The 26,580-nt window shown below is 43.3% G+C and overlaps 1 protein-coding gene and 1 non-coding gene across 7 annotated transcripts in view; both read left to right on the top strand.

The window, feature by feature from the left end:
• CLYBL (citramalyl-CoA lyase) overlaps positions 1-26,580 on the top strand; it is a 238,183-nt gene that overhangs the window by 56,403 nt on the left and 155,200 nt on the right. The window lies entirely within an intron of this gene.
• Positions 19,748-19,820, top strand: TRNAG-CCC (transfer RNA glycine (anticodon CCC)). The gene has a single exon. It is a non-coding gene; the product is annotated as a tRNA-Gly (tRNA).

The following is a 26,580-nucleotide window of genomic DNA, read 5'->3' as shown; positions in this document are numbered from 1 at the left end:
TATATGGACGTTTGTCGTCAGAGTAACACCTCTGCTTTTCAACACACTGTTTATGTTTGTCATCCCTTTCCTGCCAAGAAGTGATCATCTTCTGATTTCATGGGTACGGTCACTGTCCGCAGTGATCTTGGAGCTCAAGAAGAGGGAAACTGTCACTACTTCCACCTTGTCCCCTTCTGCTTGCCCTGAGTAATGGAGCCGGATGCCAAGTTCTTAGTTTAATATTCAGTCTTAAGCCGGCTCTTTCGCTCTTCTCCTTCACCCTCATCAAGAGGCTCTTTAGTTCCTCTTCGCTTTCTGCCATTAGAGTGTATCATCCGCATATCTGAGGTTGCTGATGTTTCTCCTGCCTGTCTTGATTCTGGCTTGTAACTCATCCAGCCTGGCATTTCTCATGATGTGCTCAGCGTATAGGTTAAACAGGATGGCAGCAGACAGCCCTCTCGTACTCCTTTCTTGATCTTGAACCAATCAGTTGTTCCATACAGGGTTCTAACTAGATGAGTGTGAATATCTCATCATCCACAATTTCATTGAAGACTCATGGAGTCGAGAGAATCTCCTCTGTGTTACCTAGCATGTTTTCAGTTCAGTTCAGTTCATTTCAGTTGCTCAGTCGTGACCGACTCTTTGCGACCCCATGAATCACAGCACGCCAGGCCTCCCTGTCCATCACCAACTCCCGGAGTTCACTCAAGCTCACGTCCATCGAGTCGGTGATGCCATCCAGCCATCTCATTCTCTGTCGTCCCTGTCTCCTCCTGCCCCCAATCCCTCCCAGCATCAGAGTCTTTTCCAGTGAGTCAACTCTTCGCATGAGGTGGCCAGAGTATTAGAGTTTCAGCTTTAGCATCAGTCCTTTAGGGCGCTAATAAATATTAAACAGCAGTAGTAACTCTTTAGCTTGATTTCCCCCACTATTGTTTTGTTTAAAATTCTGTGTAGCAAAACTTTATGCCCTTAAGTCATAAAGTTACTATTAAACAAACGTGGGCTGCTGATGGGTCTGGTCGGATTTTCAACAGTCATTCGGTCATCCAACAAATATGAATTGAGAAACTACCATGTTCTAGGTACTTGAGATCCATCAGTGAACAGAGCAAAGGTCCACCCTCCTGGAACTTATGTTTTAGAGCCTGACAACAAACAGCAGAGATAATAAACAGGTAAATCGTGCAGAATTTTAGAAGATGGTGACAGAAAAGTTGCAATAGAGCAAAGGAAATAGGTCAGAGTGGAGATGGGAGTCAAATTGCCACTTAAAATAGGGTGGTAAGGGGATTTATCTGGCTGTCCAGTGGTTGGGACTCTGTGCTTTCACTGCCAAGGGCGAGGGCTCACTCCTTGGTCGGGGAACTAAGATACCGCAAGCCTTGAGGCTTAGCCAAAAATAATGATGATAATAATAAAATAGAGTGGTAAGGATAAGCCCAGCTGAGAAGGTGAAATGCTAGCAAAGGCTTGAAGGAGTGAGGGACTTAAGTATCTTATATATAAATGCTTTATTTGGGAGGACAGCACTCAAGGCAAAGGGAACAGCCCTGTGGTCCAAGGATAGCAATGAGACCTGGAGGCTTGTGGAATGAGAAGGGTTAAAAGCAATAGGAAATGAGGGGAGAGGTGACAGGGGCCAGATCATCGTAAGGATTTTCACCTTTACTTCTAGAGAAGAGGAAACCCTTGCAGTGTTGAACAAAGAAGAGATTTGATAGGACTCTTATTTTATTTATTGTATTTTTAATTTTTTTTGCTGCGTCTCATAGCCTGTGGGAGCTTAGTTCCCTGACCTGGAATCAAACCTGTGCACCCTGCAGTGGAAGCGTGGAGTCTTAACCACTGGACCCATGGGGAAATCTCAGGACTCATATTTTAAGCCGATGCCTCTGGAACCTGTGGTGAGGATTGACTGTAGGGAAAAAAGTAAAAGCAGTGAAACCAGTCAAAGGTGGCTGCCTTGAGCCAGGTGAGGGCTGATGGTGGCTGAAACCAGAGTGGGAAGTGGTGAGAGTTAGTTTAGATATATTCTGAAGCAAAAGCAACAAAATCTCCTGGTGGACTGAATATTTCTCAGTTGGAAATAAAAGAAGTGACAAGGATGACTGTCAAGATTTTTGGCTTGAAGCTGCTCTCAAGTGAGATGGGAGAGGCTATAGCATGATTTTCTTGGGTTTGGGGACAGGGAGAGGGGAGAGATCAGTTTAGCTTTGGACATGTTGAATTTGAGATTATCTGCTATGCTTTCCTGGTGGCTCAGACGGTAAAGCATCTGTCTGCAATGCAGGAGACCTGGGTTCGATCCCTGCGTTGGGAAGATCCTCTAGAGGAGGAAATGGCAGCCCACTCCAGTACTCTTGCCTGGAAAATCCCATGGGTGGAGGAGCCTGGTGGGCTACAGTCCCTGGGGTCACAAAGAGTCAGACATGACTGAGCGACTGAACAGCAGCAACAATTAAAGTCAAAGTGGAGATGCCAACTCAGCAGTTGATTATATGGACCAGGCGTTTAGAACGAGGGCTGGACTGGAGATCGACCTGTGTGCGTTGCTAGCATAGACGTGGGATTTAAAGCAGTAAGACTGGGCAGCAATGAGTGCAAGGCTGCAGACCCAGCAACACACTCCAACATTAAGGGGCAGGGTTGGGGAGGGGAGAGGGAAGCAGAAAGAGAACGATAACTAAGGAGAAGGTGTCCTGGAAATCAAGTAGGAGCAGTGTATCAAGAGAGGGTGGAGGTGGCGATTGTGCCAGATGCTGTTTGTGAGGGAAGTAACTTGGGAACTGAGAATTGGCTACTTACTGAATTTAGCAACATGGCGGGGGGGCAGTCACTGGTGGTCTCCTTGGAACAGATTTGGGGGAAGTATGGGTTTTTCATAGTCTTCTTCAGGAGAAAGTTTAAATAAAAGTGTATTTGGAACACTCATCAATGTTGATGCTTGACCCCGGAGCTTCTATTGAAACACATGTTAAAGGGGCCCAGAAACATCATGATCTCTGCTTTAAAAATATTTGTATAACAGCTCTGTACCTCCCTGGTGGCTCAGGTGGTAAAGAGTCCATCTGCAGTCCAGGAAACCAGGGTTTGATCCCTGGGTCGGAAAGATCTGTGCAGAAGGAAATGGCAACCCACTCCAGTATTCTTGTTTTGAAAATCCCATGGACAGAGGAGCCTGGTGGGCTACAGTCCACGGGGTTGCAGAGAGTTGTACATGACTGAGCAACTAACACATACCTAACAGCTTTATTGAACTATAACTTGCATGCCGTACAATTTATCCACTTAAAGTGGCTTTACAACCATCACCCCCATCAGTTTTAAAACATTTTCGTCACCCTAGAAAGAAACCTCCTACCTCTTAGTGGTCATTACCTCTGTGACCCTCAGTCCTAGCCATCCACACATTTACTTTCTGTTTCTAACGGTTTGTTTCTTCTGGATATTTCATGTAGGTGGAGTCATGTAATAATGTGTTTTGAGGGTGGCTTCTTCCCCTCAGCATAAGGTTTTCAAGGTTCACCTGCGTTCTAGCATGTGTTAGTATTGACTACGACAGAGAGTGAGATGGCTGGATGGCATCACCGACTCGATGGACATGAGTTTGAGTGAACTCCGGGAGTTGGTGATGGACAGGGAGGCCTGGCGTGCTGTGATTCATGGGGTCGCAAAGAGTCGGACACGACTGAGCGACTGAACTGAACTGAACTACTTTTTATGGCTCAAAAATATTCCATTGCGTGGATAGACCATATTGTAAATACCATTGATCGGCTGACGGACACTTGGGTTGTTTCTACTTTTTGACTGTTACGAGTAATACTGCTATGAATTTTTGAATACAAGTGTTTGTGTGGACATGTGTTTTCTGGGGTATGTTCTTAGGAGTAGAATTAAATTTCTGCTTTCCTACTAATGCTAATATTTAGCTTGTATTGGTACTGCCACATTTCAGGGCTCAAGGTGAAGAAATGAGACAGGGATAAAAAGGAGGACCTGGAATGCATCTCTTTCTTTTCCCCGTCCTAGGTTCCCAGAGCTTTTCAAACAGCAGTTACTTTGAATTATCCCAGAGCTTTTCAAACAATGAATAGATATTTTTCTTTGTTCTGTTCTGGAACATAAACCTGTAGTAAGCCACGTCAGAAAGGGTGGAGAGTGAGGGAGAGTTTACTTGTGCTGACTTACTGAAGAATGATGGTTACTCTCAGAATCCAGGTCACTGTTTCCTTTCAGCTGCATAAAAATCTTCAAGTAGATCTTCTTACGGCATCTTCAAAATAAAGATGACAGGAAAGGCAGCCGAATACATTGACTTTGAGGAGAGAAAGAAAGACTTGTAACTGCCTATCAGTCCGTGGGTTTACTTCTGGGGAGCACCAATTAAAAATCTCAAGCGTGGCATTTTCAGTGGAATTATATTAATATGAAAGTTTTATCAAATATGATTGCATGTGTGTGCACGAGTGTGTGTGCGCGTGGTTTTAAACATTTCCATAATGAGTTCCCAAGTGCTTTTTTGGCCATGGTTATTAAAGCTTCTGTGCTTGCGATTTATTTGGCAAAAAGCCTTTGGTGAAGAAAGGATATAGTGTTCTCTTGGTTCTTTGCCCAAAGTAATTTTGGAGAAGTCTGTGACTGTGTTTAGTTCATGTCATTCACTGGAGACAAGTTATTGTAATTACATTTGATCACAATCAGTTTACAGTTGTTTTATCATGTTTTCATGCTGCATATCTACTCAGACTTCATAGCAGAACTTAATGGCTACTGTTTTATTTGTACATAAAATGCTTTATAGCCCTTTTTTTGCAGTACACATCAGGTTTCAATCATCATTGCTGTGTAGTGAGAGGAAAGCAATGGATAAAGAGCTATCAAAAATCCTCAACTACATTAAGTTTTATTTCAGGTCACCTTGTCATAAAAGATATTGAATGTATTTTGTGGCTTTCCCCCTGACACGTTAGCTGTGGTAGAAGGGTTACAGTGTTTGGAGGAAACCGTGTGAAATGGGGAACTTCACCTTGCGTTTGTTTCGCACTGGAAGCGGGTCTACCAGTATTCAGAATGGCTCCTAGGTGGCCATGAAAGGCAGCGTGTTGTCATTCTCGGCATTTTCAGGAGATGATTCTTCACTGTAAGGCTACACATTTTGTCACTGTTGTGTTGCTCTAACACCTGCTTTGTGTGGCAGACGCACATCACAGGATGCCATTTACAACCACCAAACGCTGGAGGCTCCTCTCAGGCGGGCCTGGAGGCTCCTCTCAGGCGGGCCGGGATCTGCTAACTGTGGAAGCCTTGCTTCACCAGTGAATTTGGGCGGGTTCACTGCTTATCTCCAAAGTGTCCGTTCTCACTGTTCCTTCTTTTTCCCAAAAGGTTGGCCCCGAGGCCTTCTGAAAACTGCTGTCCTTCTATATGTTTGAGTCTTTGTGGTTGAAGAAGCTCCAGTTAGAAAAGTGTAATTAATGGGAAACTTTGACATCCAGCTGAGAAAATTAGTTTGCATCAAAAAAGGCAAGATAGAGGATTAAAGAAATTTTAGTCCTAATCTAATTAACACCAATTAAAAGATGCAGATAAATTTGCACCAACAAATTGTTAATTATGCACAAATTGCCTTTTCTGCAACAAAACCAAAATTAGGAAAATATTATTATCCTTTTTTTGTTTTAGGAGCAGGTTTGTTACAATCATCTTTTGTATAATTAAAGAAGAAGTAGGCAGTAAGCGTTACTGTGAAATATTTCACTCTTGATATTTTTATGTAGGTTAACTCTTTAAAAACAGAAAGTACAAGATAATTCTCCCAGGGTTCATTCACTCACCACACATCTAATGAGGATTGACCAACTGCTGGTCCTTGCTCCAGGCGGTGAAAAACCGAGTCTATCTGCAGTGATTGGTTTTTCTCATTCAGAATATTTAAACCTGTTTGTACTGCTAATATGCTGCCCCTTTAGAAAAAAAAGCTTTGTGACCTAAATTGTACAGCTAATTAAACTCTGCCCTGGGTACATGTTTTAAAGGCGAGACTGCAGTTTTTTGGGAGCATCAAGAAGTGCTCTTTAATGTCCCAGAACTCCTCTCTAACAATATAGTCTTTTGGAGTATTCTACTTACACCTTCCTCACTTGGAGGATCTGAGTGAGGAATCTGTTTACCGGAGTGTTACTCAGACGTTCACTGTGTTGGGACTTTCTGTTTACCTTTTGAGTCACTCTTAGAGCTCCTCAGATGGGGATGTGAGTAACTGTGTGTGGGGGGAGCTGGTAGTGAAGCGCAGGCCTCTTATATCTGCAAAGGGCCCATCCGTCCAGGTGTCACGTAATGAGTAACCACAGCCCATTTTATATGAACCATAATTCTACTGCTTACAAAATGGGAGGAGGACACTGAGAAGGAGATGTCTGTTCGAAATGGAAAGAAATGTTCTAAAGACAAGATTCCTCTGCTGCTGCTGCTAAGTCACTTCAGTCGTGTCCGACTCTGTGCGACCCCATAGATGGCAGCCCACCAGGCTCCCCCGTCCCCTCTAGCCATTGATTATATACAACATTCAGCAACTGCTTTCAGATTTCCAGGAGTCTGTTCAACTTCATTCGGAGAGAATACTTGACCCGTCAAGTCCTGGTGTGTGAAATGGCATCCTAAAGTGTATTACTGTCCAGTGTGCATATTTAGAATTTAAATAACAGTATCTAAATGCCCATGTTTGATTCCTGGGACAATATTTAATATAAAAATTTAGGATGCTCAGTCTGCATTTTTCGATATTTGTTTGGGAAACTTTTGCATACAGGACTGTGATGGAAACCAAAATGGTATATAGTAGCTTTCACTGGCTAATGTTTTTATGGGTAGTGGCAGCTAGAAGTTGGCCTCTAATGGGAGAATATCAATATGGCAGTGCCTCCAACAGCAAATGGAAGGCATTCTTTAAAAGTGGTGTCTTCCTCCGCATGTGTACAGGAGAATATCTGATACCAGTTCTTTTAAAGGTTAGTTTATTTTCGGCTTCCCTGGGTTCTTGTTGCTGTGCGTGGGCTCTCTCTGGTTGCAGAGCGCAGGCTTCTCACTGTGGTGGCCTCTCTCGTGGAGCACAGGCTTTGGTGGTTGTGGCACTTGAGCTTGGTGGTTGTAGCTCATGGGCTCTAGAGTGAGGGCTTGATAGCTCTGGAACACAGGCTTAGTTGCTCCATGGCTTGTGAAATCTTCCCAGACCCGGGATCCAACCCATGTCCCCTCCTTTGGCAGGTGGATTCTTATCCACTGTACTACCAAAGAGACCCTGTGAGCAATCTTTAAGAAGGACATAGTATTGCAGTTTGCTGAGTCTAAAGAGGTGTGAAAACTAAATGCAGTGACTGATTTGGGATTGGGTCACGGGCCAGGGAAAAAATGGACATAAATTACATTATTGGGACAATTTATGAGATTTAAATTATGTCTATGGAATAGATAACAGCATGGTACCAGTGTTGTTCTTGATTTTGAACGTTGTGGTGCAATTGTGTAGGAGAGTGTCCTTGATTTGGGGGAGTATTTAGGGGTAACCGGGCACAATGAATACAACTTACAAATAGTTCAGAAGAAAATATAAGCACACATATCATATATGAACATCAGTCAATCAATAGAGGAAGTCATAATAAAGCAATTGTGACAAAATGTTAACACCTGATGAATCTGGTAAGGGGTATTCAGGAGTTCTTTCGGTGCTATGATTGCAGCTTTTCTGTTAGTTTGAAATTATTTAAATAGAAATGTTGGATTCTTCCCTCAAATTAATAAAACTTCTTATGCACGATTCCAGAAAGAGGTCAGAAGTTCTCCTTACGACAGGGGTCCTCAGACAAAGGCTGCCACTATGTCACATGTGGAGGGTCAGTCGCACCGACTCAGTCAAAACAGATTCTGAAGATGAATATCCACCAGGGCAGCAGACTGGTTTTATTCAAAAGTTTAATATATTTCTTAAAAATCTATCAGCCTGGTGGAACAGTGAACTAAACGATCCCTTCTGGGTCTATAAATAACAAGGTAAAATGTTCCTAAGTCCATTTATTTCTCACACATCCCTCCCCTGTAAGACTGAGCCATGGGTTTAAGTGAACCCCAGATCGGCAGTTCACTGTATTGTATGTTCCCTTTCAGACAGGACTTCACAAAGACCCTCTTTTATAAAGAAAACAACCAGCCAATAAAACAGCATTAGAGTACATTATATATGTGACCAATCATTTTATAAAATCTGAGGTAAGCCTTCAGGCATAATTGGAGTTCTTAGCAAAATACTTTGGTTTTTAATATTTCTATGACCCTCTAAGGGGGACTTAGCAATTACTCTTAAATTTTCAAAGTGGTACATGGAGTTTTAGCTGTGTGACTTCCATTAAAGCCCATAGGAGTCTTGTTGCTAAAACATCAGACAACTCATGAAAATGTGCCCCTTCTTGTGAAATTGTTAGAGGTAATGGGTGTGGAAGTGTAGCCCAGTATTTCTGGCACATTTACAGGCTTTCTGCACTTGTTTCAAATTTTATACTTTTATAAAGACTCAACAGTTCTATAGGAATTGTGGGGGGAAGCCTATTATGTATATTCCTAAAGTGAAGGGTAGAAAACTAAAGGAGAACTGATTTTAAAAAGTTCTAAAATAATTCTTCAAAAAAATGCTAGTGTTTAAAAATATTTATCATCTTTACTTCAAAATTCATATATGAGCTCCCAGATTTTAAAAGCATGTCTTTGTTGTGGTGGTTTAGTTGCCAAGTCATATCCAACTCTTTGGGACCCCATGGACCATAACCTGCCTTGCTCCTCAGTCCATGGGATCTTCCAGGCAAGAATACCAGAGGGGGTTGCCATTTCCTCCTCCATAGGATCTTCCCGACCCAGGGTTCAAACCCACATCTCCTGCGTCCCCTGCATTGGCAGGCATATTCTTTACCACTGAACCACCTGGAAAGCCAAAGTATGCCTCAAAGTAATACTGTTAAAAATGACATTTAATGACAAGCTTTCAGTATAGTAATCACATATAAGGTTTTGGGTTTTCATCAGCCTCTTCTGTCGAGAGACCTACATGATTTAAGCATCATCTGAGCAAAACTTCAGTCCTTCAGAATGGGGGTAGGGAGCAGGGTCTTCCTAGAGGATAAGCTTTAAGGTTTGCTGAGTCCCCTTTTCTGCCAGGAACCCTCCACATATTCTCAGCTCAGGGTCCCGGCACAGCCTCAGGTGGTGGCCTTGCTGGTGACCCAGCCAAGCCCTCTCCAGGTGCACCCCAGTCCCTCTTCAGGCAGAAACACCCCTGACATTCTGTTTCCTCAGCCTTTGGGAGGACACTGGAGACCAGGAACTGGCTTCCGACATAGATATATTTGTTTTAACACATTCAAAGAGAGAAAGAGAGAAGGGAGGGTGAGAGAGGAAAGGGGGGCTCAGTGATTACTTCTTGAGTTAATTATTGTTGGCTCAGTTTCAGTGGTGCTGTGTTTTGCTGTAGATTCTTTTTACGAAGCAATATTGAATTATTTTTGTTTATGAATCAGACCTCAGAAAGATCCTATAGGGCATACTTTTCTCCTGAAATCTCTACTAATGTATGAACAGTAGATTTTAGGATGGGTTTTTTAAATGGGGGAACTTGATGTAGGACCAGTTTTTCAACAAAGCATTGAATAAGTAGCATGGCTTAGGCGTGAGCTAGGCCACTGATTTGCAGTGTCCCAGCTGGAGTCAGAATTAGGGACTGTCTAAATAAGGGAATTTCAGAAAGGCAGAGGAGAAAACCAAGGTACAAATGGGAGGAAATAAGCCATTGTTCTTTTAAAAAGCATAGTAACCTCGATAATGAGAGGCTATGAAATAAGTCTTTTTATAACAGTAACTTCTTAACTTCACAGCCCTAAGAGCTCCTAGGGTCACTTTCGGAGCGCCCCAGGGCTACACCTGCCTTGCATAGATTAGGGCCTGCTGCAGCTGTCTTCATTTGCAAGACTAAGGTGTAGCCTGATGAGGCTCTGGGTCTCTGCAGGGAGCACTCCTTCTCGATCTCAATAGGCTGGCATTTCGGATTAAGATGGCCATTGCAAGCCAGGCTCAGAAACTGCAAGATGAGGCAGTAACTATTTCCTGGGTTTTATGTATCTAACCTTACGAGGTATGAAGCGGGAACCCTTGTATGTGGCTGCCTTGAATTAGCCACGCCATTTGCAATCAGCCCTGCTGTAGGGCAGCTGCCTAACCATCTAGCACATCCAGGGGCCAAGCTTCCCTTTGGCACACAAACACGTTTGTAAGGAATGTGTGAATGTATAGGGTGATCCATTGATGAGGACAAAAGGAAACGTCTTTGGAACCCATACCCGTCAGTGTCTGTCTGTGGGTTGGATACGCCTTCTCTGCAACGTGCATTCGTTTCACAGAAAATACAATTAGGATAATTCTTGTGTGTTCTCTACAGGAAGGAAGTGGTATACTGCTTGTGAATGGTAGGCTAAATGAGGGAATCATTAAAGGGTTTTTAATAGACTTTGGAACCAGAAGACATAAGGGACTATCGTTATGTTGCTTTAATTGAGAAATATTTTGCAGTATGAGGAAGCTTAATCAAATTTTCATTACATACCTGGCCAGGGACTTGCTGAATGTTTCTTTAAGCAATCTGATAAAATGCACATGGCAGACTTGTTAGTTATGTGAGAATAGGTAGGGAGGGCTTACGTCTCTCCTGTGGGTGCCTAAGCATCAGATACTTGGTTTACTGTGTTGGGTTGACTGCTTCTGTTCTAATTTCTAATGAACTTTACCACCAGACTACTTGATCATGACTAAACCCAGGAACAATGCAAATGGAATTGCCCCCTGATGGGGAGGAATGGGCCCAGATGGCCCTTAAAAGGTGATAATTAGGAAATATAGCATATCTGAGTAGCTAGAAAGAGAGAAACTTGTTAAAGACAGTCAATCTGTTTGAAGCAATGGTCTTTCCCTTAATTATATGCATTTTCATTTAGAGTTGCTTTAAAGTAAAATTCTCCCAGGAAAATTCTTTAATAGTAGCTGAAACCTAGAAACCACACATTTTTTTGCTACTCTGTTTCAGATTATTTAAAACATTCTTTCCTTCATACATTTTTTGTTTTCTCTATCTGTGTAACAGACTTGCTGTGTGTGTTTTAAGGGGCAGTTTTAGGTTATTTTAGCTCTTATGCTAAAACAGTGGGGGAGTGATTAAAAGTGAGAAAAATATTGGTATATATTTGTAAACTGAGCTTTTAAAATTAAAATAGTTGCAGGATATTACAGTCTGTGATTTCATATACTTTGTAAGATTGCCTTAAAAGTATTGCCTTCTTGGCAACATAATCTCCAGATTCTTCTTGAATATGTCATTAAAATAATTTTACATATGACAGGTTGGACTTTTTAAGCCTTATCTTTTTATGTGAATTAGCATATTTGCATTTGCTAATGATATCATTCCCTAAGCTTTTCTTTAGTAAAAAAAAAAAAAAAATTTAAGCATACAGACTCAGCATTACCAGGAGAATAACACGTGGACTGAGAATGAGGAAGTGGTGACATAGAGAGAGAAGAAATATGCTCAGTATCTCTTCCAGCTTCAATATGGGCTGGAGTACAATGAAAATAGCTGATGCTGGAAAGGAAAGCACAGAGCAAAAAAAGCTCTAATGGCCAGAGGCAACTTTTTCCTTATTTGTAAATTCAGGAAGTAAAATGATATTAAAGTGCTAAATTACATTATTCCAAATATTTTGGCAGTTATATTTTGGCAACTGGGTTGCTTTCCTGAAATGACTCAACTCCATCATTCATCCTGACACAAGCCAGTGGTGCAGATGTACCTTTTGGGACTGTGGCCAAGGTAAGGCCTGCACTTTCCAGGTCTGCCCACTCAGGTGTTGAAGGATGCTCCATAAAGTAAGCCGCACACCCCAAGCATTGCCCCTCGCACCCTTAGCAAGTGGCTGGCTGAGCTCAACACTCTGAAGTGTAGGGGGTCTTAGCATCCAACCCTTAGGGCTTAATACAAATTCATAAAGTGTCTTGTTCTACTCAACAACTTCTGATCAAGTCTTTGACATTTTAACCCTAGTTATTGAAAAATGGATATGGTTCATTCTCAGTTTCAGAATTCAGAAGCACATATACCAAGACAGAATGGAGCAGCACCGTGCTTTCCTTCGGCAAGCTTCAGAGAGAAAAAGAAGCAAGAATGAGCCGTGAGTGCACTATTTGCAGCAAGTTTTGTATTGGATCCTTGCGATCATTGACAGGTTGTCCCAGAGGAACAGTATGGCGCAAACTTCTCTTGTTATCAGTGAAAAACAAAAATTATTTAGTGCAGGCATGCTGCAGGGGGAGAAAAAGTCAGGAGGAAAACTGGAGATAAAAATAATTTCTATCTTTAATTCCATGATTCACAGCAAGGAAGGAGTAGGGTGTACATCCCATGTGCCAGCTATATCTGCAAGTGAATGCTTTTTGAAGATTGTACTCAATTATTTCAACTTCAGTAATGCAAAAAGATCTAGCACCATTTATGAGTGGTTACGTTTATTTACTGTTACTTTCTAGATGTGACCCTACTTGAAACTTTTATAGTTGTTGAAAATTTTATCCACCACAGAACAAGTTCTGAGGAGAAAAGCAGCTGCAGCTTCAACTTATCAAGGGTTTTATTAAAGGGACTTAAATTCGACCAAAATCTAACTTGTCTTTTCTTAGGATATTGAAACATGATTTGCTGTAATGATATTTAGAATTTTGCTTAACAGCAAATAAAAAGAGCCAAGTTGAAATAGCCCAGGAGATGAATGGCGATTAACTCTGCATTCTTTTCTAGAAGGTTTTATTAACTAGCTCTCTAACTCAAATAGGTTACATCCTTTGAGCAGTAAATTGCATTCCATTTGCAAGCTTTGCAGATGAAATTTGCATGCAGCCTAAATGCTATCCACATTGTTGTGTTAAGTAGAATTTATCTCCCTAGACCTCCCCCGCATCTCCCGGTGGAAAGTGTTACCCACTTTTCTTGCTGGAAGGGCAGGTCCCATGTAGTTTGGTTATTTGGCGCCATCTTCTTTTTTATTGTTAAATCCACTGAAGCCGGTCATGCCTGGCGGTACCAAGCGAGCTCTTTCCGGTGTTCTGGTCTGCTAAGCATTTGGAGTCCTTTGCTGTTCATTTACATGGAATGTTTTCAGCTTCTGTCTTTGCTTTAAGAGCTGATTAAAAGGAACCTTTTAAAAAAATTAAAAGGAGGTAGTTTTTAGTGTAGGTTTTTCCTTTCTGGAATCTTCCCCTTGTCTCCAACCCCCTACCCCCTGTGACCACCTTCCCTGGCCGCCCTAGCCTTCCCCACAGTGTGTATTTTAAAAAATAATTATGAAGGTATTTTTGGAAGCACATTAATAATGCACAGCTTGGAGGAGAAGACAGGACTGGGTGACTTCCCCTTCACCAGTTGATCGTCAGAGTTCCAGTTCTGCTTGTCATTACTATCTGACAGTATTCCTGAACAGCTGCCCTTCAGAGAACGCTGATACTTAGACACACCCTCCTGTCCCTCATCTGACTTGCACAACTCCTTTGAAAGAATCAATATCAAACTTACATATGAGGATTTAACATTTAATGAGGTGGATTCCTTTTCCATACATACTTTTCAGCTCAACAGGGGTGGGGTGTGGAAATCCCATCTATTTTAAAAAATCATTAATCACAGACTTCTGACATTTTCCTTTTGAATTTCTTCACAGGGGAAAGTTATTTGAATAACAAACAAATAAACAAAAAACCCTCCTCACAGATAGCTGTCAGCCTCCTACTTCAACAAAAGCTTTCTGTCATCCTGAGACCTACAGTGTCCTGTTTGGTTAGAGGCAGCAGGGTGGTATAGACAGTACTGAAAGGCTTGGGTTAATAAGCACTTTCTGGATTCAATCTCTCTCCTGATTAACCCTTGGATTACTGCTTCAAGTTCTAACGCCTGTCACCACCCCATGCAGAATTTCTAGCATGGCTGTCTCTCCTGCAGATGCCTCTCCTTAGATGCTCTGTTGGTAGATAGCTTGAAAATTTGTCAGCATTATGGTTTTCAGCTGAACAGAGAGCAAAGAGCTTAAGCATTACTCCTTATTTTCTTGACCTAAAAAGGTCATTTTCTTAGTGAATAACCAAGTTGGTCTAGAGTTGTAAATAAACTGTGCAAACTAATTTTTAGACATGTGTCTTTAGGTCTTTAGTTCAAACCAACTCAATATAGAACCTCTGGTTTGTTTTTTTGGTGGAGGTAGTAGGGCAAACTCCAGGGGATAGAGGAAGACAGGGGAGCCTGGTGGGCTGCAGTCCACGGGGTCGCAGAGTCACGACTTAGCAACTGAACGGCAACAACAAGGAAAGGATCAGAGACCCTCCCCTTGCCTCTCAGTTGGTGTTCCCTAAGGAGCTTCCAGAGCCCCAGGTTCAAAACACATTTGTGTAATGAAATAGGGCTGAAATGATGTTGTTTCTTGTGACTGTGTATTAGATTGAACCATAGGGAACTGCTGCTGTTTGACCACTTTTGACATACAAAAACAGCATTCGAGTACCAAAAATTTTTAGTGTAATAACATCTCCTGATAAGAAATTGGAGAAATAAGAAAGCCTGAGAAATTAGACTGTAAGCTCATTATAAGCAAATAATGACCCCTTCGCTCCCTCCCTCCCTCCCTTCATCCTTCCTTGCTTCTTCCACAATCACTTGTTGAGTCTCCTCTATTGTATGTACTGCTGGTACTAGGGATGGAAGGGATAGTTACTGCCCCCAAATTGCTTAAAAGACAAATAAATATCAGCTGCTCCACATGATGGTGAAAACAGAGCCTGGAGGGTGGTGGGGACACAGAACAGGAGTTTCTAGAATCCTCAAAACCTGAAACTCACACTGCACAGAGCGCTGTAAATCCTTGTGTTTTTAGAGTGTTATTTCCACGGGCTGTATCACAATAACAGTAATCCAGAAAGTAGAAACTCAGTGTCCATTCTTCAAACCAGGAGGTATCCAAGTGAGCAATGAATCTAGTAACCTGTTCTCTTCCTTCATTCATGCTTTCCTGTTAAGAAAGTGCTTCGAATCCTTACTGTGTTCTTAATACAAGCAGAGGTGGCATATGTAACAGTCCTTTTCCCTTAGTCATGTTACTCCCAACCCTAAACTCCTGTAGCATTTTAAAATAAGATTTGGGAATTCTCTGGTGGTCCAGTGATTAGGACTCTGTGTTTTCACTGCTGAGGGCCTGGGGTCAATTCCTGGTCAGGAAACTAAGATCCCCTGCACGTGGTGCAGCCAAAAAAAAAGAATAAGTTTTATTGAAAATGAATGTGTTAGTCTCTCAGTCATGGCCAACTCTCTCTGGCCCTTTGGATTTTAGCCCACCCAGGCTCCTCTGTCCATGGGTTCCCCAGGCAAGAATACTGGGAGTGGGTAGCCATTCCCTTTTCCAGGGGATCTTCCAGACCCAGGGATCAAACCTGGGTCTCCTAGATTGCAGGTAGGTTCTTTACTGTCTGAGCCACCAGGGAGGTTTTATTGAGATATCATTCAAATACCATAAAATTCACCCTCTTAACAAGTATGATTCAAAGTTTTTCAGTCTATTTACAAAGTTGTGCAGTGATCAGTGCTGCTTAACCCCAGGATGTTTTCCTCGCCAGAGAAGAAACCCCATATCCATCAGCTGTCACATTCCTGTCTTCCCTTCCCTGAGAATCCCTGGGTCTTTCCCAATCTTTAGATTTGCCTATTCTGGACACTTCATATTAATTGTAATTATATGGTTGTGCCCTTTCGTGTCTGGCTGCTTTCTCTCTATCGTAATGTTTTCAAGGTTCATCCCTGTTGTGGGGCTTTCCTGGCGGCTCAGACAGTAAAGTATCTGCCTGCAATGCGGGAGACCTTACCTGGGTTGGGAAGATCCCCTGGAGAAGGAAGTAGCAACCCACTCCAGTATTCTTGCCTGGAGAATCCCATGGACAGAGGAGCCTGGCAGGCTGTAGTCCATGGGGTCACGACTCTGACACGCCTGAGCGACTAACACAACTACATTCCCTGTTGTAGCGTAGATTGATATTTCATTACTTTTTATGATGTCTCATTGCAGGAATATACTGCACTTTTTTTATCCATTCATGCATAGACATGTGGGTCATTCCCACTTTTTGGCTATTATGAATAATGCCATTGTGAACATTCACGTACATTTTGGACATATGATTTCATATCTCTTGGGCAGACCTAGGAAAAATTGCTGGGTCATACGATAACTCTGTATGTAACATGTTGAAGAGCTAGAATGCATGGCATTTTGTGCATATGTTATGAACTTGATAGAAAGCAGCTTACAGTCAGATATCATCAGGCCTGCATCTTCCACTGGCTTTTATGTTTCTTGAGGCAAGGGTTGTTGCTGTTCATCCTTGAACCCTACTCCTCCCAGTCTAATACCCACCACGGGACCCAGTAGGTTCTCAGAAAGTTCTTGAGATTGAAGCTGAGCAGTGAAATCCACCGCACCCCTGAGACACACACACTTACTCTCTCTCTTCCCTGTAACAAGTGCCAGCTTGTCAGGAATGGAAGCAACTCCCTGTCGTCCATCAAGCTTTCCAGCTGGTTCCTGACCCTCCTTATATCTGCTAGGGGCCTCACCAGGGTCTTGGGCTTCCTCCAGGCTGCCTCAGCCGCACAGCAGCAGTGGGGACCCACTCTGGCTTATGCAGATGCTTTGAAAGAGAGATTATTTTAAGCACCGCTGAGGTGCAAGCAGAGGCCCGGCTGGTAGAACCTTGCCATTCGGGGGCCCGCGCCTGTCTGACATGACTCATGCATCTACTTTATGAGGATTTGGACAAGGAGGCCCTCCAGCGCCTGCCCAGGCTTTGACTTGGCAGCTTGTGCCCGGGGTTTAAGAAAGCTTATTTTAAGACTTTCTCAGAAGGTCAGAGCAGCATCTTTATGATTCATCCTGCTACCTTTTGTCCAGAACCAGCTCTTCCTAATAGCATCTATTTCAGGTTGGATTTTAGAGACAGAGCCAACCTCTGCTGAACGGGCCACCTTTGATGTTCCAGTGCCTACCGAGGAGGGGAGGGACTGATGGAAGCAAGGCTGTAATTGCCCAAATTTACAATAGCTCCCAGCAGAAGCCAGCACAAAAGAAATGCTAATGCAATAAACTGTAAATGGAAGGAAGCTGAGTGGGAGTTATGGTGGGCGCAACCTGCACCAGGTCTCTGGGACCTCCTTCCTTTCCCGTGAGACATTTCAATAGTCAGAAGAGAACTGAGCTCTTGGAAAGCCAGCTCCCTTATCACTCTCTCACTCCCCAGACAGATTCCTGCAAAGACCTGGGGAACCTGATTAAACAGTCAAGGAGGGGGGAAAGTAATCAGTCATGGAGGGCTCAAACCTGAAATCCTGGCCGTGCCAAGAGCCCACGTCATTGGCAAGCATGTGTGTTCCAGCTGCAACCGAAGCGTGTTTGTCTTCTCCTCTGAGTTGGGGATCTCTGCAGATACAACAGATGGCCGGAGTGTTCGCGTGTCTCAGCCAGGAAGTGAGAGGGCGGCGTGTCATTTGCCAGCCAGGCACATCCCCATCCGTCAGGGCCACTGCTGTAAAGGGCTGTTTCTCACCTTCGGGTTCCTGCGGCTCTCACTCCACTCAGGCTCACACGTACCTTTACCTGGGTTGTAACGTGTGGAGTGTGCATTGTTTCCTTGCCCAGATTGCTGGCCCGTTTGGCTTTTTTAATTAGCTGAGGAGCACCAACTAAATGGAAAATTGCCTTCTGAGATCCGAGTGCTCCGGTTCCATGCTGTGAGGGGCTCCCTGTAATTAAACACATTTTAAGAGTTGTTCTCCTGCGTATGTACTGGGAAAGGACATCGGTGTGCCTTTCCCACTAGCTGGAGAGGTCTGGTTCAGGCCAGAGACTTAAATATTAATACTAGGTATAGTTAAAAGGAAACTTGTATATCAATTAAGTAAGTATGGGAGATTTTTTTTCCCCCTGCTTTGATAGTTGGGGAAAGAACTCCTTGGTGGGAAAGTCTTTTTATGCCTTTCAGGGCTAGGAAAATGGTTAAGCACCAGGAGGAAATGGGACAGAAGTCAGGAGATCAGGAGCCCAGATGTCAGCAAATTCTCGAAGCCCTCCGTCTCAGATTCCTGGTCCCCACAGTGAGAGCGGAGTGCCTTGGGTGTACCACGGTCCCCCTCAAGGATCCAGAATTCACCCCAGAATTCTCCCTTTCAAAATAACCTGTCCATATTTAGAAGTTCCTGCTAGTTTCAAATGCTATACAAGCAGCTGGTTAGAGCTCAGACACAGAGGGAGACATGTCATATGGGGATTAGCTCATCAGTAACTAACAAAGGATGAAGGAAACCTTTATGAAGTTTTTTTGCTTAGAGGCTCCAAATATACATTTAGAGTAATGGTTCCCAAGTCAGCATAGCCATTAGAGAAAGTCTGACATTCTGTGTAGAATGGCAGGCTCTCCTCTGAAAAATCTTTTTCTGAAAAAGAATTTGCAGTTTTTTCTAAGAAACATGTAAAGCAAGTTGTGGGGCATATTGAAATCTGGCACCAGAATCATGTAATGCTGATCATTCATTAGGGAAAAAAAGTATTGGAATTAAAATCTACTTTTTGTTGTTGTTTAGTCACTAAGTGGTATCTGACTCTTTCGCAATCCCATGGACTATAGCCTGCCAGGCTCCTCTGTTCACAGGATTTCCCAGGCAAGAACACTGGAGTAGGTTGCCATTTCATTCACCAGGTGATCTTCCTGACCCAAGGATGGAACCCATGTCTCTTGTGTTTCCTGGATTGGCAGGCGGATTCTTTACCACTGAGCCCTTGCTGCTGCTAAGTCACTTCAGTCGTGTCCGACTCTGTGTGACCCCATAGACGGAAGCCCACCAGGCTCCCCCATCCCTGGGATTCTCCAGGCAAGAACACTGGAGTGGGTTGCCGTTTCCTTCTCCAATGTGTGAAAGTGAAAAGTGAAAGTGAAGTCGCTCAGTCGTGTCCAACCCTTAGCGACCCCATGGACTGCAGCCTTCCAGGCTCCTCCATCCATGGGATTTTCTAGGCAAGAGTACTGGAGTGGCTTGCCATTGCCTTCTCCAACTGAGCCCTTAGGGCTTCCCTAAAATCCACGGCTCAAGTCCTAACACGGCACATGGTAAAAATCAGTTTGATCACTTCCTAGGAGGCCTGGACTTGGGAAAGAAGGAAAAAGAAAAGAATGAAAACAAAGACCCAAAAAGAACAAAATACCTGTAGACACAGAGCTGTACATACTCAGCCCTCTTATATTTTCACAAACATGCACACCTAGATCTCATGACCTACGTCTTCCTCCGACACTGTCTTCTCTCTGCTTTGCAGCAGAGCTCATGTTTTTCCTGTGTGTCTGCTGCCGGTGCTTTCCCAAAGCGTCAGCCATCGTACTCTGGTGTCCAGACCCATTTGGCCAAGGTCTTGGAGCTGGTTTCTTAGTGTTGAGTCTTGGCTGCCGTTTGGGGTGTGTGACAACAGAAAACATCTGGGATGTGGCTTTCGCCAGTCCTTGACTTAGTTTCAGCACTCCGGTTTCCTCATCTGTCAAACGGGCACCGGCAGAGTCTTGGACGACTGGTTGAAAGAGGTGTGTGGGGACTTCCCTGGTGGTCCAGTGGCTAAGACTCTGCACTCCCAATGCAGGGGGCCCAGGTTTGATCCCTGGTCAGGGAACTAGATCCCCCATGCCACAACTAAGAGTTCACATGCCACAGCTAAAGATCTTGCATGCGGCAACTAAGACCCAGCATAGCCAAAGAAATAAATAAAAATAAGTATTTTTTTTTTTTAAAAAGGAAAGAGGTGTGTGGATAGTGCAGTGGTTTGTGACAACAGCCAAATAAATGAATAAAAATCTCTCTTTTAAAAACAGAGATTTGTGGACAGTGGGGTGATTTGCAGCAGCCTTCCCATTTCCTTTCACCTGCAAACGTCACAAGTGGTTCACCAGTGAGAGTAGCACCAGCCTTCTCTTGTGCTGACGTGTTTGCCTTTGCTTTAACCCACAGACTTTCAAATCTTAAGGTGAGCAGGGCACTGGCTCAGCAGGTACATTAGGAACAATGCTTTGATTTAATGTGTAATAGGAAAGAGATTAATTAAGGGTGCTAATGTTGTCTCATCTAAATCCCATGAAGTTTCACAGGACATGCAGAAGACCCAACCGTACACCACATATATGTTCACATGCTTCTGAACATCATGAAGACAATTTTCCTGGCCGCAGTTTTTAAATTGTTGGTATCAGATGGGCTTGGGATTGTCAGGCCCTGATGGGGTTTCCAGTAAAGGGATTAGTGTCATTTCTGGGCCACCACTAGAATTCCGTTCAAGCTGTAAGTAGTCTCGTGAAGTCGTAGGTTAAATGATTTGGGAATAGAGTGTCATTTGGCGTGACAGAAATGAACCCTCGGTGGCCCTCGCTTCCCCTGGGACCCGCTCTCACTTACCGCTCTTGTGTTAAGTAATTTTATTAACTGAGGCAAAGGGGGGCATGAGGTGACAAGGGAAGTATTTTTTGCTAACATTTTAATCCTAATCACAAAATTTATTGTGTGTGGTTTTATATGCATTTGTAGCTTCAAAGGCCTGAAAGACAATGAAAGTAAAAACTGGAATGCGTTGTTTTTCTTCCCAGGTGTTATTTAAAGCACTATATGAGTTGTCAAAAAGATTAATTGTTGTTGCTTGCAGCTAAACAGATGATAAATTTTAAAATTATATTATTACTGCGTGTCAGCATAAAAGCTCTGTGTCCCAAGTGTGTCACCTTTCTCTGTTGCTGTTGACAAGGTTCACGTTTTATAGCACGCCGCCAGAAGGTGTTGACGTATATTCAGATCACTGATTAAATGTTTTTAAAACGTGCCACTCACAAACTAACCCTGATGTTCTAAGAAAGAGTCATTTTAAGGAGTAAGATTTTTTTTCCCCCTGCATCATTGACACAGAAGAGATTTTAAGCATCGCCATTATAAAGAAAAAACCCAACCCTCATGTGATGACATTTTCCAATTTTAAATTTCAGCACTGAAGACAAAGCATATTCTCCTCGCTTCTCTTCTCCACAGGAAAGGCAGGAGCGTGGTGTAAAAATACTGCAAGGAAGGTGCTAAATGGTTACTTGTAAACACCCCTTGTTGGGCACAGGACCCGCCGTGTAGGAGTGACAGTCCCGCCATCCGTCGCAGGACTGCTGTCGTAAACTCTGGAGTTGTGACTCCTTCCCTGTTCAATGCTCTGACAGCCCCCGTCTACAAGGAATCACAACAGACAACTTTTACACAGCAGCTGAGGGTGCAGAAGGCTTTATGTTCCTTTTCAACTGTGATGCTTGAAGACAGGGCTGGTCCCGGCTTTCGGCATTTTATGGATGGCCTTTCGACCAAGGTTTCCACGAACCCGGATGTGTATTTGCCACAGTAATACACTTTATGCCTCAAGAATCAACACTGTAATACTCTTCTTTTCAGTGTGAAGGTATTTGTGGGATCCTGTCAATATATTCTCTTGTCTCTGAGCACAGCACGAAGGAACTTGAAAACAAGTGATTTACTGTTCGTTATGGGGAAAGTCGGATTTTTTTTCCCACCCTGATTGTCAAGATTCCTTTGTTGATGTCAGTTTCAGAGTGTGTATTTTCCCTTCTGAGTGCAGGGGACATTGACACTGCTTCGGTGATGCTGCGGAGGATGATGTAAGACAGCCATAAGCCCGTGTCTGTGGTCACTTCAGCCCAGCGTGGTGCAAGCTTAGAGGTGTTTCAGTGACAGCCGTGGGTGCCCTTGGTGGGGGGAGGTGGGGTGCGGAAACCAAATCTCCAAATGATCTCTGTGACCATAAGTAGCTAGAGGTCGTGAATACTCATGGCAGCAATAATGATAGCAGCCTTTTATGGAGCACTTAGTGCACATGGGAAATCCTCACCAGTTCACATAGAGTGTCTCATTTAATTCCAGCTGCATAACAGCAGCTGCACAAGATTATCCCCATTTTATCAAAGGCGTGAAGCAGGACTCAGTCACACCCCTGGTAAATAGCAGCCAACACTTGGAACAAGGTCTGTTAGATTCTAAAGCCACTTTCATATTTATTCAGCAACTACTTATTGATTATCTGTTATGTGTTAGGCAGTGTTTTCATCACATCTGTCTTTTAAATTTGCTTTTTTAACTTAATTTACTCATTTGGAGCTTTTAAAAAATTGGCATTTAGAAACCTTACCACACACTGCACCTGGCACACGCTGCAAGGGACGCATCTGTTTACAACAGTTACCATGTTTACAACATTACCTGTAAGAAAAATACAACGAAGGGATTAAACATGGAATTCCAGATGATCCAGCAATTCCTTTTATGGGTATATCACCAAATAGCCCCCCAAAAATTGAAAGCAGGGACTTGAACAGTTATTTGCACACCCAGGTAATGGCAGCATTATTCACAGTAGTCAAAAGGTGGGAGCAACCCAAGTGTCCATTGAGGAATGAATGGATAAACAAAATGTGGTGTACCTGTACAACAGAGTATTATTTAGCCTTAAAAAGGAAGGAAATACTGACCAAGGCTACGACACGGATGAACCTTGAAAACATTGTGCTAAGTGAAACAAGCCAGATGGAAAAGGACAAAAACTGTATGATTCTACTTACCTGAGGTACGAACGTAGTGAAACTCATGGAAACAGAACGTAGAATAATGGTTACAGGGACTGGAAGAGGCGGAGGATGGGGAAGCACTGTTTAACAGGCAGAGTCTCAGTTTGGAATGATCGTAGATGTTCTGAAGGGGAGTGGTGGTCATGTCCGCATAACAGTGAGAGTGTTCTTAGTGCCACAGAACCATGCAGTTAGAAATGACTGAAATGGTAAATTGGATGCGAATGAAAGTGAAAGTCGCTCAGTAGTATCCGACTCTTGGCAGTCCCATGGACTGCAGCCCACCAGGCTCCTCTGTCCATGGGATTCTCCAGACAAGAATACTGGAGTGGGTTGTCATTTCCTTCTCCAGGGGATCCTCCCGATCCAGGGATCAAATCCCAGTTTCCTGCATTGCAGGTAGATTCTTTACCATCTGAGCTACCAGGGAAGCCCATGTTAAGCATATTTAACCACAGTTAAAAGAACAAGCACACAATGCAGACAAAGCCACTGGAAAATACACAGTGTGCTCCTAGGCCTAATATGCCCAGAAAAGATGAAACCATTTCAGAGCCTTGTCTACCGCCCTCCAGGTCTCTTGCCAGGTCTCATTCTGAGAGGTCCCTCATTGAATGGCTCCAGTTGTTATGAGGCTCTCGTGGGTGATGCACTGGGGCAGATGGCGGATGGATTTTGGTTTCTTAGTAGTTTTGGATGACTATGTTCTGTACTTCTGAGACAAAAACTTATCAATAGAGTATCATTGTGTGAAAGATGATTTGGAGTAATTGCACCTCTCTTGGGTATTTGGCATTAAAAACAGTTGGAAAAAGGGTAGTCATATACAGTCAAGTTCAAGTCTGTTGTGCTGTTACGTTAAATAATATGTCATTAAATTGACCACAGATTTATTTTTCCCTCTAGCACGGGGGCAGATCTCCATTCCTTCAGCTAAATGCCAGAGGGGAGGGTGGCTACATTTAGACGCAGACTCTTGGAAAAATGCATATTTTTGCAATTCAGTTTTAAACCCAGGCATCACACTTAGCCCCCAAGACATGATGAGAGGCTCAGGGGACCTGGGGGACTTTCATAGGCTGATTTACATCTTTGTTCTTAGTGAGTTAAGTGGCCGGTGGAGCCAGGCATAAATTATACTATTTAAAGTATTTCCTTTCAACTTTTTTCTTCCAAGCACATGCAGTTGAACTTGAGTACTTAAGTGCAAGCCTGAGTTGACTTTTTTAGAGAGAGATTTGGCCTTGATTTTTGGATTAATGATTTTGAGAGATCGTTTACAATAATATGATCTATGATAAAACAGATTTAGAAGTTTGAAACACTAGTTACTAAAAAAAGTTCTTTTTGTAACGGCAGTTAATCTTGTTGCTGTTGAAATGATGGTTGACCTTGAGTTAGGGGGTTGATAGAGCTGCGTGATGTGTGTACTTGCCCAAGCTGTATTTTTACCAGGCTAGCTCGTCGAAACTCATCATTTCCCTTATGTTAAAAAATCACTTCAGAATTGTTTCTTTAGAATTGAGCACACACAAATTATGAACATTTGTGTCTGCCACCACCAAACAAGTTCTGTCAAACCTCAGCCTCTGTATTCCATGCCACGTGCCACTTAGCATGTAGACGTACCATGTGGACCTAAGGAGGCTACTGGAAACGTGAGTGCTTTCAGTTCAGTTCAGTTCAGTCGCTCAGTTGTGTCCGACTCTTTGCGACCCCATGAATCACAGCACGCCAGGCCTCCCTGTCCATTACCAACTCCCGGAGTTCACTCAAACTCATGTCCACAGAGTCGGTGATGCCATCTAGCCATCTCATCCTCTGTAGTCTTCTTCTCCTCCCGCCCCCAATCCTTCCCAGCATCAGAGTCTTTTCCAGTGAGTCAACTCGTCACATGAGGTGGCCAAAGTATTGGAGTTTCAGCTTTAGCATCAGTCCTTCCAATGAACACCCAGGACTGATCTCCTTTAGAATGGACTGGTTGGATCTCCTTGCAGTCCAAGGGACTCTCAAGAGTCTTCTCCAGCACCATAGTTCAAAAGCATCGATTCTTCGGCGATCAGCTTTCTTCACAGTCCAACTCTCACATCCATACATGACCACTGGAAAAACCATAGCCTTGACTAGATGGACCTTTGTTGGGAAAGTAATGTCTCTGCTTTTTAATATACTATCTAGGTTGGTCATAACTTTCCTTCCAAGGAGTAAGTGTCTTTTAATTTCATGGCTGCAATCAGCATCCGCAGTGATTTTGGAGCCCCCAAAAATAAAGTCTGACACTGTTTCCACTGTTTCCCCATCTATTTCCCATGAAGTGATGGGACCAGATGCCATGATCTTTGTTTTCTGAATGTTGAGCTTCAAGCCAACCCTTTCACTTTCCTCTTTCACGTTCATCAAGAGGCTTTTGAGTTCCTCTTCACTTTCTGCCATAAGGGTGGTGTCATCTGCATATCTGAGGTGATTGATATTTCTCCCGGCAATCTTGATTCCAGCTTGTGCTTCTTCCAGCCCAGCGTTCCTCATGATGTACTCTGCATAGAAGTTAAATAAGCAGGGTGACAATATACAACCTTGACGTACTCCTGAACCAGTCTGTTGTTCCATGTACAGTTCTGACTGTTGCTTCCTGACCTGCATACAGGTTTCTCAAGAGGTAGGTCAGGTGGTCTGGTTGGGCGACGGCAATACTTCATCAATATTTCATCAGGCGATGGCAATGTTTCATCAGTACTCCATCGATGGCAATACCTTACTGTGTAGAAATCCTCAGCCACCCACCAATTTGTTCATCCCGCATTCATGTACTTTATTCATTCTTTTGGGCATGTATTTGTTCATTCCATCACAAAGATTTCCAAAAGGGTGAAACACTGTCTTATTAGATACAGGTAAAAGGATAATGCTTAGCATGGTGGATCCATTGGACCGGGTTCTGAAATCTTAACTTTGTTATTTACCAGTTGTGATTGGAGCTTGGGTAAATTACTTAATTTCTCTGTTCCCAATCTTCCTTGTTTATAAAATGGGGATAATAATTTCAGAGAATTACATTAAATGTGCATTGTGCAGTGCCTGGCACCCAGTAAGAACCCAATAAATACCAGCTGTTGTTATGAGCTGAATTGTGTTCCTCTCTGAAATGCATATATTGAGGTCGCAGGACTCAGAATGTGACTTTGTTTGAAAGTATGGTTGTTGTAGATGAAATAAGTTAAGGGGGTTAACTTAACTAATCTTAATTTAAGGTTATGGGGGACCCTAATGCAATATGACTGGTATCCTTAAAAGGGAAATTTGGACACAAAAAATAGCTGAGCATAGTGGGAAGACAATGTGAAGAGAGAAGGGCAGAGGATGGCCATCTCCATTCCAAGGAGAGAGGCTGGAACAGGTCCCTCCCTCCTTGACTGCAGACTTCTGGTCTCCAGAAATGTGTAAGGCACTTAGTTTGTAGAACTTTGTTATCACAGCCCTAGGCTTCCCAGGTGGCGCTAGTAACAAAGAACCTGCCTGCTAGTGCAGGAGATATAAGAGATATGGGTTTGATCCCCCGGTGGGGAAGATCCCCAGGAGGGGGGCATGGCAACCCACTCCAGTATTCTTGCCTGGAGAATCCCATGGACAGAGGAGCCTGGTGGCCTATAGTCCATGGGGTCGCAAAGAGTAGACACAACTGAAGCAACTTAGCTCATAGCACACAGCACAGCTAGCGAATACAGCGGATGTTGTCATCCTCTGCCTACTGTATTTCTCTCTGATCTGAGAACCAGC

This window comes from Moschus berezovskii, chromosome 13, assembly GCF_049115385.1.
Source record: "Moschus berezovskii isolate FMDL1 chromosome 13, NW_MosBer_1.0, whole genome shotgun sequence".
Classification (NCBI taxonomy): domain Eukaryota; kingdom Metazoa; phylum Chordata; class Mammalia; order Artiodactyla; family Moschidae; genus Moschus; species Moschus berezovskii.
Note: the sequence above shows the minus strand (reverse complement) of the source record. Positions and strands in the feature narration are given on the sequence as shown.